At 43.3% G+C, this 11,634-nt stretch overlaps 1 non-coding gene across 1 annotated transcript; it reads right to left on the bottom strand.

The window, feature by feature from the left end:
- Nucleotides 1-4,120: 4,120 nt before the first annotated feature.
- On the bottom strand, nucleotides 4,121-4,227 carry LOC113833679. The gene has a single exon (XR_003481796.1). It is a non-coding gene; the product is annotated as a U6 spliceosomal RNA (small nuclear RNA).
- Between the last annotated feature and the right edge of the window lie 7,407 nt (nucleotides 4,228-11,634).

The raw sequence follows: 11,634 nt of genomic DNA, 5'->3' as shown, positions 1-11,634 counted from the left end.
CCAGCTTCTCTTGTTAGTTTGTTCATAAATCCCTTCTTCTGCTCTAAGGCCTGGGACCTGTATTGTCCTGGTGTGTCACTTTTGTTTCTCAGCTGTGTTTGGAGTGTAACATGTTCTCAATCTGGACAAACTTTAGGTCAAACCTGAATCTCATTTATTTGGTTTGTTTTGTATTGGAAATTGTTGAGCATGTGGCTGGAGAGTTGGTTTTGTGGTTAAGAGCACTTGTTGTTCTTGCAAAGAACCCAGGTTCAGTTCCCAGCACCCACATGGAGGCTCACCACTTCCTCAGGCACCAAACATGCATTTATTACACAGACATACATGCAGGCAAAACAATCATACACACAAAATTAATCTTTAAAAAAAGAAAAGAAATAAAATGTAGAATGTAATGTCTATTAATTTGCCTATTTGGGGTTATCTTAGTAGTCATACAACACGTATCCTTTTGTGTCTGGCTTAATGTAATGGCTTCACAGCTCATGCATGTTGAAGCATGGCCAGAATTTCACATGCACCCCTAGACTGAATATCATTCCATTGCACAGATATATCATATTTTGTATATTTCCTCATCTGCCTGTAATACCCAGGTTGTTCCTACTCTTCAGCCAGTCAGGTCAGGGGTGTGTAAGCATAGGAGCTTAATATCTAGCTGCTATAACCAAGGTATTTTCAATGTATATCTAAAATAAGGGTTTCTGGGTCATATGGTAATTTCATTCTTAACTTTTTAAAGGAACCTTCAAACTGTTTTCCTGCATCTTGCATTTAAATGCTGGGAAAACATCAACTCCACAGCGGGACAACTGAAATGCCCCACTCTGTGCTCTGGGACCTCCTGACACATGAAGAGTACAGCCCCTCACATCCACCTCTGACGAGACTGGTGTCTGGCTCCAAGTGCCTCACAGGCAGGGAAAGCACCTACTCTAACCTTATGTCCCTAGCACCTCCCATCACTGACCTTGCACATGGTAGACCCCACTCATTATTAGGTGAATCCCTTTTGTTAATTGACTAGTAGTCAGTGGCTCCCTTGGACTGCCCAACCACATGGTTAGCACGCTGACTGCACAAACATGGCACCTCTCCCTGTTCTTTTCCTTTTGGCTGGAAATGGGACACTTCTTGTGACCTGTCTACCATGAAGGGATTAAGTGTGGGGCCAGAGATCCAACCTATACTTGTCAAGTTGCCATGGAAAAACCTCCTGGAGCCTTGATTTCTTCATGTGCACCCAGAGCATTGTGTTACTGCCTCCCACTAGAAGCTGGTGAGCAGTGACAAGTGAATGTGGAGTTCAGACACCCCAGTTTCCACACACGTACTTAGACTCACAGCACCCCAGTTTCTACACACATAGACTCACAGCACTCCACTTCTACACACATACTTACACTCATGGCATCCCAGTTTCCACATGTAGTTAGACTCACTGGGAGAAAACATGCTTAGCACTTTCCAGTTTCTGCCTCCCACAGCTTCCTAGTTTGGTCTTAGATTTCCAATCTAGTACCTAAATAAGTGCCTAGTATACAGACACCCTCAATAAACATTGCATCAGCAAACTGCTAGTTTGTCCTCAACTCCAGTGAGTCATAGCTTTTATTCCAGGCACCCGAAGACTCTGAGACCAGAAGCATGGTCTGACAGTGCTATTAATCAGGCTACCATCAACTGTGATGGACAGAAAATCTTGTGCTCAAGGCTTAAACCACAAATTCATGCATTGCTGACTTGCCATGTTTATATGTGGGAGGAGACATGATAATAAGATGAATTTAGAGGGTCAACAACGTAATCAAGGCCCTATGGGGCTTGGGGGGTTTTGTTTTTTTGTCTGTTTGTTTGGTTGGTGGTGGTGGTGATTTGTTTGGTTTTCCAATTTTTTGAACCTAATTGCCCATGTATGGTTTTTATTTTGTTTTATTGTCACAATTACAGAATGACTACCCAGCCTTGGATCACATCTTCACGTAATAGCCTCAAAATCAGAAGGAAAAGGAAAGAAGGAAAGTTTGCCTCTAACTGCTATTAGAGACTACCATCTTGCTCCACCACCACCATCCTTCTCCAGCCCAGATGTATATCCTATTGGCCAGAACATGCTATTCTAAACCAGAATCCCCCTAACACCGGCATCAGGATCACCCTACAGTAAGTCTCAAAGTTGACATTTCTCCCATCATTCAGGCAAAGCAGCAGTATACAGAATGGGGAAAGATGCTTACCAATTACACATCTTATAGAGGGTTAGCATCTAGAATATATAAAGAACTCAAAACACTGAACGTCATGTTTGAGTTCCTGCCATGTTTTAAAAACCCAGTTTTTAAAAGTATAGCACTAAGCAGGAGAGTTCACAAATGATGAAATGCAAATGGTCAAGAAACACTTAAAGAAATGCTAAACATCCTGAGCCATAAGGGAAATGTAATTAAAAACTACTTTGGGATTTCATCTCATACCAGTTAGAATGGCCAAGATCAATAAAACAAATGACAGCACATGCTGGCTCAGATGAAAAGAAAGAGTTACACTTATCCATTGCTCATGGGAGTGTAAACTTGAATGGACACTATGGAAATCAATGTGGTGGTGCCATGGTAAGCACTACATCTAGCTAAAGATCGAGCTGTTCCACTCTTGGGCGTATACCCAGAGGACTCTACACCCTACTGCAGAGATACTTGTTCATACATACTCAGTGCTGCTCTATTCCTAATAGCCAGAAATAGGAAGCAGCCTATGTGTCCATCAACTGATGAGTGGCACATGAAAATATGGTACATTTACACAATGGAATATTATTTGGCTGTTAAGAAAAATGAAATTATTAAATATGCAAGAAAATGAATGGAGCTGGAAAAAAATCATACTGAGTGAAGTAACCCAGACCCAAACAGACAAATACCATATATTTTCTCTTACCTGTGAATGCTAGCTTTTAAGTTTTCAATATGTGCGCTACAATCTGAATAGTCACAGAAGTCAGGCACCCAGTAAGAAACCAGGGAACAGAAGAGGATCTCCTAAGAAAGGAGAAATGGAAGACAATGTTATGAAGAGATAAAGGGGAAACTAGAAGGAGGGAATATGAAGAGGGACACCTGTTTCAAATAGGGTTACTACTGCTGTGATGAAACACCATGACCAAAAGCAACTTGGAGAGGAAAGGATTTCTTCACTTACACTTCCAGGTGACAGTCCATGACTAAAGAAGTCATGGCAGGAACTCAAACATGTCAGGAACATGGAGGCAGAAGCTGATGTAGAGGCCGTGGAGGGGTGCTGCTTTCTTATAGAACTTAGGACCACCAGCCCAGGGATGGCACCTCCCAACCTCAATGGGTTGAGCCCCCCCATCAATCATTAATTAAGAAAATGCCCTTACAAGCTTGTCTACAACCCAATCTTATAGAGGCATTTTCTTAATTGAGGTTTCCTCCTCTGGTGACCCTAGCTTGTGACAAGTTGAGAGATAAAACGATTTTGAACAACTAATACTAAAAGCCATTGAAAAACCATATGGAGAACCACCACGGTAGAAGCTTCCATATATATATATATATATATATATATATATATATATATATATATATATATATATATTCTGATACATATATGTGTGTAAATGGAATATATATGTGTGTGTGAATGGAATCTAAGTGTAGTCACCAAATTATAGTGAAGATAATGCCTCAACTAGACTTCCATTATCAGGAATAGATTACATCTTGTTGAGTAGTTGATCAAAGGGGTTCCATGGAGTCCCCCAAAACATCACAGACTATTGCTAAGGCTATTTGTTACTCTCCGAAGCCTGGTAATAAGGCCCTATTGCTGAAGAAAACACTAATGTATGTTATCAAGCATGGAGAAGTTGAGCTGGTGCCTAACTAGCTCCCCCACCCCCAGCTAGCATTCATGGTCCTTGAACGTACTCTTCACACTACCAGAGGAAAAGGGTACCAACAATTTCACCCAACTACAAACCCTGAAACCTACAACAAATGATCTACCTGCAAGACATACTGGTGCACTATGGCCACAAATGTGAATGGGAGTAATCAACCACTTTTTAAAAAATGGGTTTACAGCCTTCTTTTAAAAAAAAAATATGGTATGTGTCACAAATTTGTGTGTCATCTTCGCACAGGGGCCATGCTAATCTTCTCTGTATCATTCCAATTTTAGTATATGTGCTGCCGAAGCGAGCACTTACATCTTTCTTAATGGAACCAATACCTGACACTGCTAATATGGCCAAGATCCTGAGACTAGGTCGGTCATGGGCCTAATTCTATGATTCTGCTAAAGGGGCATAGCAATAAAAATGATTCCTGATGGTATACTGACATGCCACTAGATCAATGCCTCACTCAACCCACATCAGAGAAGCAGTAGATGGGACCTAACACAGAGAATAAAAAACACTCAGTCCTAAATGGGATATTTTCACCAACCCAATTTCAAGGCTCAGGGATACACAGAAGAAGAGGTGGGAAGAATATAAGAGCCAGAGGGGATGGGTAACACCAAGGAAACAGTGTCTTCCAGACACACATGAAGTCACAAAGACTAGCAGCACACACAAGAAAGGCTTTCATTCAAACCAGACAGGGTACCAGCGGGTGGGGAGTGGACACAGGTTCTCCTGACCAATCTGCAATTGCTAACCACAGGCAAAGGGAAAATCAGTTTTCTCCAAGGGAGTGTCAATGGGTATATCAACCACATCCCTAGGTAGCCTCCCCTTCCCAGGAGCAGTTGACTAACACAAAAGGAATGCAATAGTGTTTTTGTGGACTTTTTGCTTCATTGTGTTTTGTTTTGGCATTTCTTTGTCTTATTGATCTTTTGTCTGTTTGATTTTTTGTTGAGGAGGGAGCTTGTTCATGTTTCTTGCTTTGTTCATGTTTCTTGGGGTTTTTTGTTGTTATTGTTGTTTTAAGAGAGAGAGAACACTAAAAACATAAAATTGGGTGAGAGTTGGAGAGGATCTGGAAGAAGTTGGGGGAGGGAAAAAACAAGATCAAACATTGCATGAAAAATATTTTAGTTTTAAAAAGCACTATTAAAATTTGATGTGTCTCCCTGACCTACTCAGAGTGTCTAATTCCATTTTGTGTCCTTCGTATCTGTCACTGCCCTTAATCATAAGCAGATGGCCAGGAGCCTCTACTGAGGGAGATGGAAGCCAAACATCCTGAAGGCAGTAGGCACTGTGAAGGAAAAGGAATACAGAATTTTAAAGATTGTTAGTATCTGCAGGGAGACAAGAAAAGATATTCCACAGCAAGAATACTCAGAGAATGGGGGAAAATCTCTTGGAAGCCAAACCCTTGAGAGCAGACATGAAACTCGATCAACCTGAAGAACCTTCTGGGAAAGACAAAAAAGGAGACACACCAGCAGCACCAACACTGGACACAAGAGAGACAGAAATGGGAGGGAGGCTCAGCAGGTAAAAGCACTAAACACCAAGTTTGACAGTCTGAGTTCAATTCCACAGACAGATAGACAGACAGACAGACAGACAGACAGACATCACAGAAAGACAGCACTGACTCCCTTCTGTTAGTTGTCCTCTAATCACCACACATGTGCCATGGCATGTGTGTGTCTGAATACAGAAAGATGTAAATGTGAACTGTTCCTCAAAAATGATGCAAGAATATTTCCATATCTGGAAAAATTTGAGTACAGAACTGTTATTAAAAACGGGCCAGTTGGGGCTGGAGAGATGGTTCAGAGGTTGGGAGCACTAGCTGTTCTTCTATAGGATCTGTACTCAATTCCCAACACCCACATGGCAACTTACAATTGTCTATAACTCCTGTTCCAGGGGGTCCAACGCCCTCACACAGACATACATACAGGCAAAATACCAATATACATAAACTACAAATTTTAAAAATTGGGCCTGACATCTGCATCTTCTCTTCTGGCCCATACCTAGGTTCATGGAAAATCCCTGTATCTCACTAAACTGGCCTTTACTGAAGAAAGAGAAAGCAAGGCCATCATCTATCAAAAAAAAAAAAAAATGGAGATGAGAGATGAGGTTTCCTCTGTGGCCTGCCCTGTCCTGTCTAGGAGCTGGGCTGGGGCTGGTTTCCAGCCTCCCATGATTCTGTGTGGATGATGGTTTAGGTTTCCCCAGAAGCAGACCCTGATTCCAATATTTCAGTTTAAGTACTTATTTCAGAGGCAACCCCAAGAAGACAAGACAGTTTTCTCCATACCATTGATCATGGGCAGCATTGGCCTTGCGTTGGCCAATAAGATGGACATTATTGAGTTCTGATTCCTGGGCCTGAAGAATCTGGTAGGTAGTCACTCTCTGTGGCCTCTCAAAGCACTGCCTGAGATAGTCACATAAGGAATACTTACTTCCTGGAGGATGTGAGGTCATTTAGAGGAGAACCAAGGTACCCAGCAAACGGCGAAGATGTGAATGAGGACATCCTAGATTTCTAGGTTGGCCAGCTTCCAGCTGAATGAAGCCATGTGAGTTCAAGCAAAGCCAGCACAAGAAACTCCAGTCAGCCCACAGAATCATTGGAAATAATTGATGATTGCTTAGCAACCACAAAACTTTAGGATGGCTTGTTCCATAGCAGTAGATAATTATTATCTCAAGCCCATTGCCACTAAGGGCAACTGAAGTTCAATACTTCTGGGAATTCCGGGACATGGCACAGAATACACCCTAGTTATCTCAATAGAGAGCCTAGGCATTTACTCATGGACTCTCTACTCATCATTGGTTGGAAGCCACTTCCATTGCCATCAACTCTCTAGCTCTTCCAGTTTGCCCTGTGCACTGGCCATGGAACTGTTCTGACAGTGGGCCAGCTTTGGCCTGTGGCAATGGAGGTTCGAGAGTCTTCACATGGCACTGGCAGTGCTGCTTCAGACCCAGGGCTGTGTTCTGAAACATCTTTTCTGTCTAATTGGCAAGACTCAGTGTCTGCTTTGGCCTCCTGAGGATCTGTCTGTTTCCCACACCAGGCTTTCCTGTCTCCCGGCTTCTCTACCTCATAGTCCAAATACTGGAGCACATAGGAAGATTGCCTCTGCACAACTCCCTCCCCCATGGCTGGAGCTCTCCCAGCCAGATAGCCTCAGGTGGCCTGCATGTAGTGTGTGTGTGTGTGTGTGTGTGTGTGTGTGTGTGTGTGTGTGTGTGTGTCTTGGTATCCCAAAATACTTACCTACCCTCCATTCCAAGGAGTTCCCAGGCCATTGACACCACTTAGAAGTGAGACATGTGCTAGGATGGTTAATCTAGACTGTCAATTTGATAAGATTTGGAATCGGAATCAGCATAGAAACACACCTCTGGGTGTGTCCCTAGCAGAGTTTCTAGATTAGGTAAACAGAGATAAGAAGTCTAGTCCTAAATATGAGCCATGGGATGGATCCCTGGACTTCCCCAAAAGAAGAAAACCAACTGAGTACCAGCCAGCCATCTTTGCTTCCTGACTGCAAATGCAATGTGGCCAACTTTGTGCACGCTTCTGCTACCATGGTTTCCCCACCATGAGGGACTATCCCCTCAAACTGTGGGACAAAGCAAGCACTTCCTCACATCCTATTTGTCAGATAACCTGTCACATCAATGAGAAAATGAACTAATATATATTCTTATAACCAAACTGAAACCTGAAGTGCATTATCCCACATCCTACATTAGTAATAAACTGCAGGAATATTATGAGTTAAACAGAAATTTGTGGACTGGCCTGAAAAACCAACCACCATTTATAACTTGGTTTCTATGGGGAAATGCATTCAGAGTTCCAAAAACTGGCTCACATAAAGATTTCTGGAACACAGCCTGGTCGCGGCATTGAGAACTGTAGGTGGCTTCTAGGTATACCCAATTAACGTGGTCACTGTAGCTAATTAACGGCCGTCTTTTGTTCCAGACTTGGAACTCTGAAGAAGCGATGGAATGTTCTGGGGAATTTCATGAAGTGTACTCCACCACCACTACCACGTCCTTCTGGAAGCTGAAAGTGACTTAGAGCTGAAGGTGACACTAGAAAACACCTAGTGCCATATGAGAACAATCCTGGCACTGTAGGCTCATAGACTTCCAAGGCCAAGATGGTCACTGCTCCTAGAGACATGTTACTTCCTGTTTGGGGCCTCTGGTCTTGCTTACTGCCCAGAAGTACTTCTATTGGCCATCAATAGATGGCCAGAGCATGGAAATAAGGGGGTAGAGGAGGTATCTCAGTCCTGGAGAGGAAAGGTAGCCCCTAAGGAGAGGGGAGGATGATCATGTTAAAGACCCCCAGAAGGAACACCCCCTACCTGAGCTCTCCATTGGAAGGAGGGGGAAACTCTAGCCACCCCCTACCCAGGTGCATTCTACAACATGGACCAGCCTAGTTCCAGACCTAAAACCTCAGACACCCTCTCCCCACCCCAGATACCCCACCAAAAGGCATCTCTTTCCCCACACCCGGCCCCTCCTCTTCATAGTGAAGCCTCTGCCTAAAAGACCACAGTGTCACCTTCTAGAGACCCCTGATACCTCAAAGCAGGCCTTATCCTGAAAAAGCCTCAGCCCTCACTCAGGACCCTGAGGTGGCTTCCGTGGCCAGGGATCTTTTCCACAGTGTTAATTGCTACTGGTTTGAACCATGCCTTTCCGAAGGCATCCTATGGGCACAGGTCTGGCTGCCTCCAGGGTTGCTCTTTGTCTCCATGCCCCCCCTCTGCTCCCTAACGTCTTCAGTTCCTTCACACTGGGCCTTTATTGGGCAACCCTGGCAGATTACCTGAGCCCTCTGGGCCCGTGTTTCCACACTCAAAGAATGGGAGAATAACACCTACTGCTTGGGTTGTTGTAAGAGAGTCAGTGCTCAGCAAACTAGAAAACAAACCAGGACCTCCTGGGTCTGTGGGGCCCGTCATGCGAAGTAGGAAATCTCAGGAGATCTCGGAAGCTCTGAGAGTGGGCTTGACACACAGGGCACATTCTCCAGCAGCTCTGCTCCAGTCAGCAGTGGCAGAGCTCATTCTCATAACATTATGGGAGGAGCTGGGGGCAGGGGAGAAAAGTCCTTCAGAGTTTGGAAATCAGCAATCAGAGGGGCTTCCCAGGGAGTCCAGCGGCTTCATCTTTTCTTATCCCACCTGTGGAGGACTGCTGTCATTTTCCCTGTTCTATCCTATTTCACAGCCTACGGTTTAGTCACTGTGCTTAGGATTCCCAGACCCTCAAGTCCCAATTCTGGGAATTAGTTCAACGTTGGTGGAGGGGGCTTGTCCATCACCTCTCTCTCAGACCCCCAACCAGCCAGGGGACGAAGGTCTTCCTGGCGTTTTGCGCAGGGTCCAGGTCTCACTAACCTGGTGCTCTCACTGCCCATATTCTTAAAACCCTTCCATTTCCCATGAGGAAAGCGCCCAGACAGTCCTTAACATGAGGCTCTGCAGCCATGAATACAGACACCCCAGGAAAAGGCTTCCTTTATAGTGTAAGGGAAGTGCTCATTTTACTTCATTTTTAACTTTATATGTATATGTGAAAGAATGCATGTTTTTGTGGAGGCCAAAGGTCAATGTTGGGTGCCTTCTTCAATTGCTCTCTACCTAGTTTTTTGAAATAGGGTGTCTAACCAATCTGCTAGACTGGCTGGCCTGCAAGCCCCAAGGATCTTCCTGTCTCTGCCTCCCCAGTATTGGAATTAAAGTTCACTGCCACACCGGGCTTTTTATGTGGGTGCTGGGGGGTCTTTCAAACTGAGGGAGTTGTGCTTGTATGGGGACCCACTAAGTTGTCTCCCCAGTCCTCTGTTGACTTTATACTGAGTGGAAATGGAAGGTTTACAATGTGGTAGGTTTATATGATATATGTCTTATGTGATAAGTGTTATTAATATTATATAAATATTATCTCATAATGCTCACAGGGTAGAGTAATTATAAGAAAATTTCATTCTGTTTTGTATGTTTTTGACTTTTTAAAACACGTTAGTTCAAGTATTTGTTACTAGGTTAAATTTATTTTTCAGTTATCTAAAACCTTAATTTATTGTGTTCACTTCCTGGCCCATAAAAACACTAAAATCTCTTTCTGGCCAACACAATAAAGTCTGAGAAGTTTCGCCTGGCAGAAGCTGTTATTTTTAACTCTTTGGCAGCTATAAACCTTTCGGAGACTCTCAGGCAAATTGTAGGACTCTCTCTAGAACAATGTACAGAGACGTAAAATGTAATTTTGACCCTAACAAAATCTGTCCAGGAACTTCTGGTTAAAAACTTCCAATCCCAGTAAACCTTCCTATTTCATCCATGAAGAAGCAGGCCAGAAGAGAGAAATAGCTAAAGATATAGGTTCCTTTAAAGTTCTACTTCCCTGTACAACACTTTCTAGCTCCCCCTGGCTTTTCCCAAGCATTCCCTAGCCCTCTGATGCATGCCTATTCTCTTCCCCTCTAGCTTCCAAACTCTGTTCATTAGTGTCAGGACTGGCCTCAACTGTGCATAACTGAATCCCTTCTCCCCCAGTAAGAGTAGATTAATAGCCATTCCTTGGGAACACAAATGCAGAAATCCTTAATAAAATATTAGCAGGCTGAATCTAGAGCTATATAAAATAGTTCCACCAGGATCAAGTGAGTCATACTGCAAGGATATAAGACTGATTCACCACTAGAAAATCCAAGACATCAATGTAATTATAGGGTGTGGTGGCCCACACCTGTAACCCCAGTATCTGGGAGGTAAAAGTAGGAATTCAAGGTCATCCCTGGATATGAAGTGACAGTTGGGGGATCAGCCTTCACTATGTGAGATTCTGTCAGGAAAAAAGAAAGATAAGAAAAGAAAAAAGGAAGTCAATGTAGCTCATCATACTGACAGAGTAGTAAATAAAAACTGTGATTGCTTCATTAGATACAAGAAAGTACTTGACAAGATTCAATTCCTTCTGTAAGGGCTAAAGGTAACCTGTAGGCCCCACTTGCCGAAGGACAGATACTTCTTGGTGATGGGGAATGCTCTTACTGTAACATCCTGGGATGCTGGAAGCTGTTGTTCATGTAAGATAACAAGCCACATGTTCCTACTTCTCTAAGTAACTTTGGTTGACTCAACTGCACTAGATGTGCTTGATCACATGTAGGTGGGAGTAATGTAGGCAGGAAGTATGCCGGATGTACACTTGCCCCGATTGGGCAAAGGTGGGAAGTATGTGACCTTGTAGATTTGCCTTCATAAGCACCTGGCCAATGTAACTCATGGCCATTCTCTAGGGATCCAGGAATGGGACTGGCCAGTGTCCATCTTCCTGGCCAGTATTAAATAAAGCTTGCTTTAATTGGATAATGATGGAACTGGTCTTTCTCCTCAAGATTCTCAGGTTTAACACCTCCTGATAAAAACATATAGTCAACTGGCTGTGGAAGACATTTCTTGATATGTCTTTACCTTGATAAAGGGAATCTATAAAACCCTAAAGTAATAGCATGATCAATGTTGAAAGACTAAATGTTTTCTCTCTAAGGTCAGGAATGAAGCAAGGAGTGTCCCCTGACCACTGCTTTTCAACATCACACTGTCATTTCTATTAAAGGCAATAAAGAAAACAAAACAAAACAAAAA

The sequence above is a fragment of the Cricetulus griseus genome, chromosome 2, assembly GCF_003668045.3.
Source record: "Cricetulus griseus strain 17A/GY chromosome 2, alternate assembly CriGri-PICRH-1.0, whole genome shotgun sequence".
Lineage (NCBI taxonomy): Eukaryota > Metazoa > Chordata > Mammalia > Rodentia > Cricetidae > Cricetulus > Cricetulus griseus.
The sequence above is the reverse complement of the archived record's forward strand: the minus strand, read 5'-3'. Positions and strand labels throughout refer to the sequence as shown.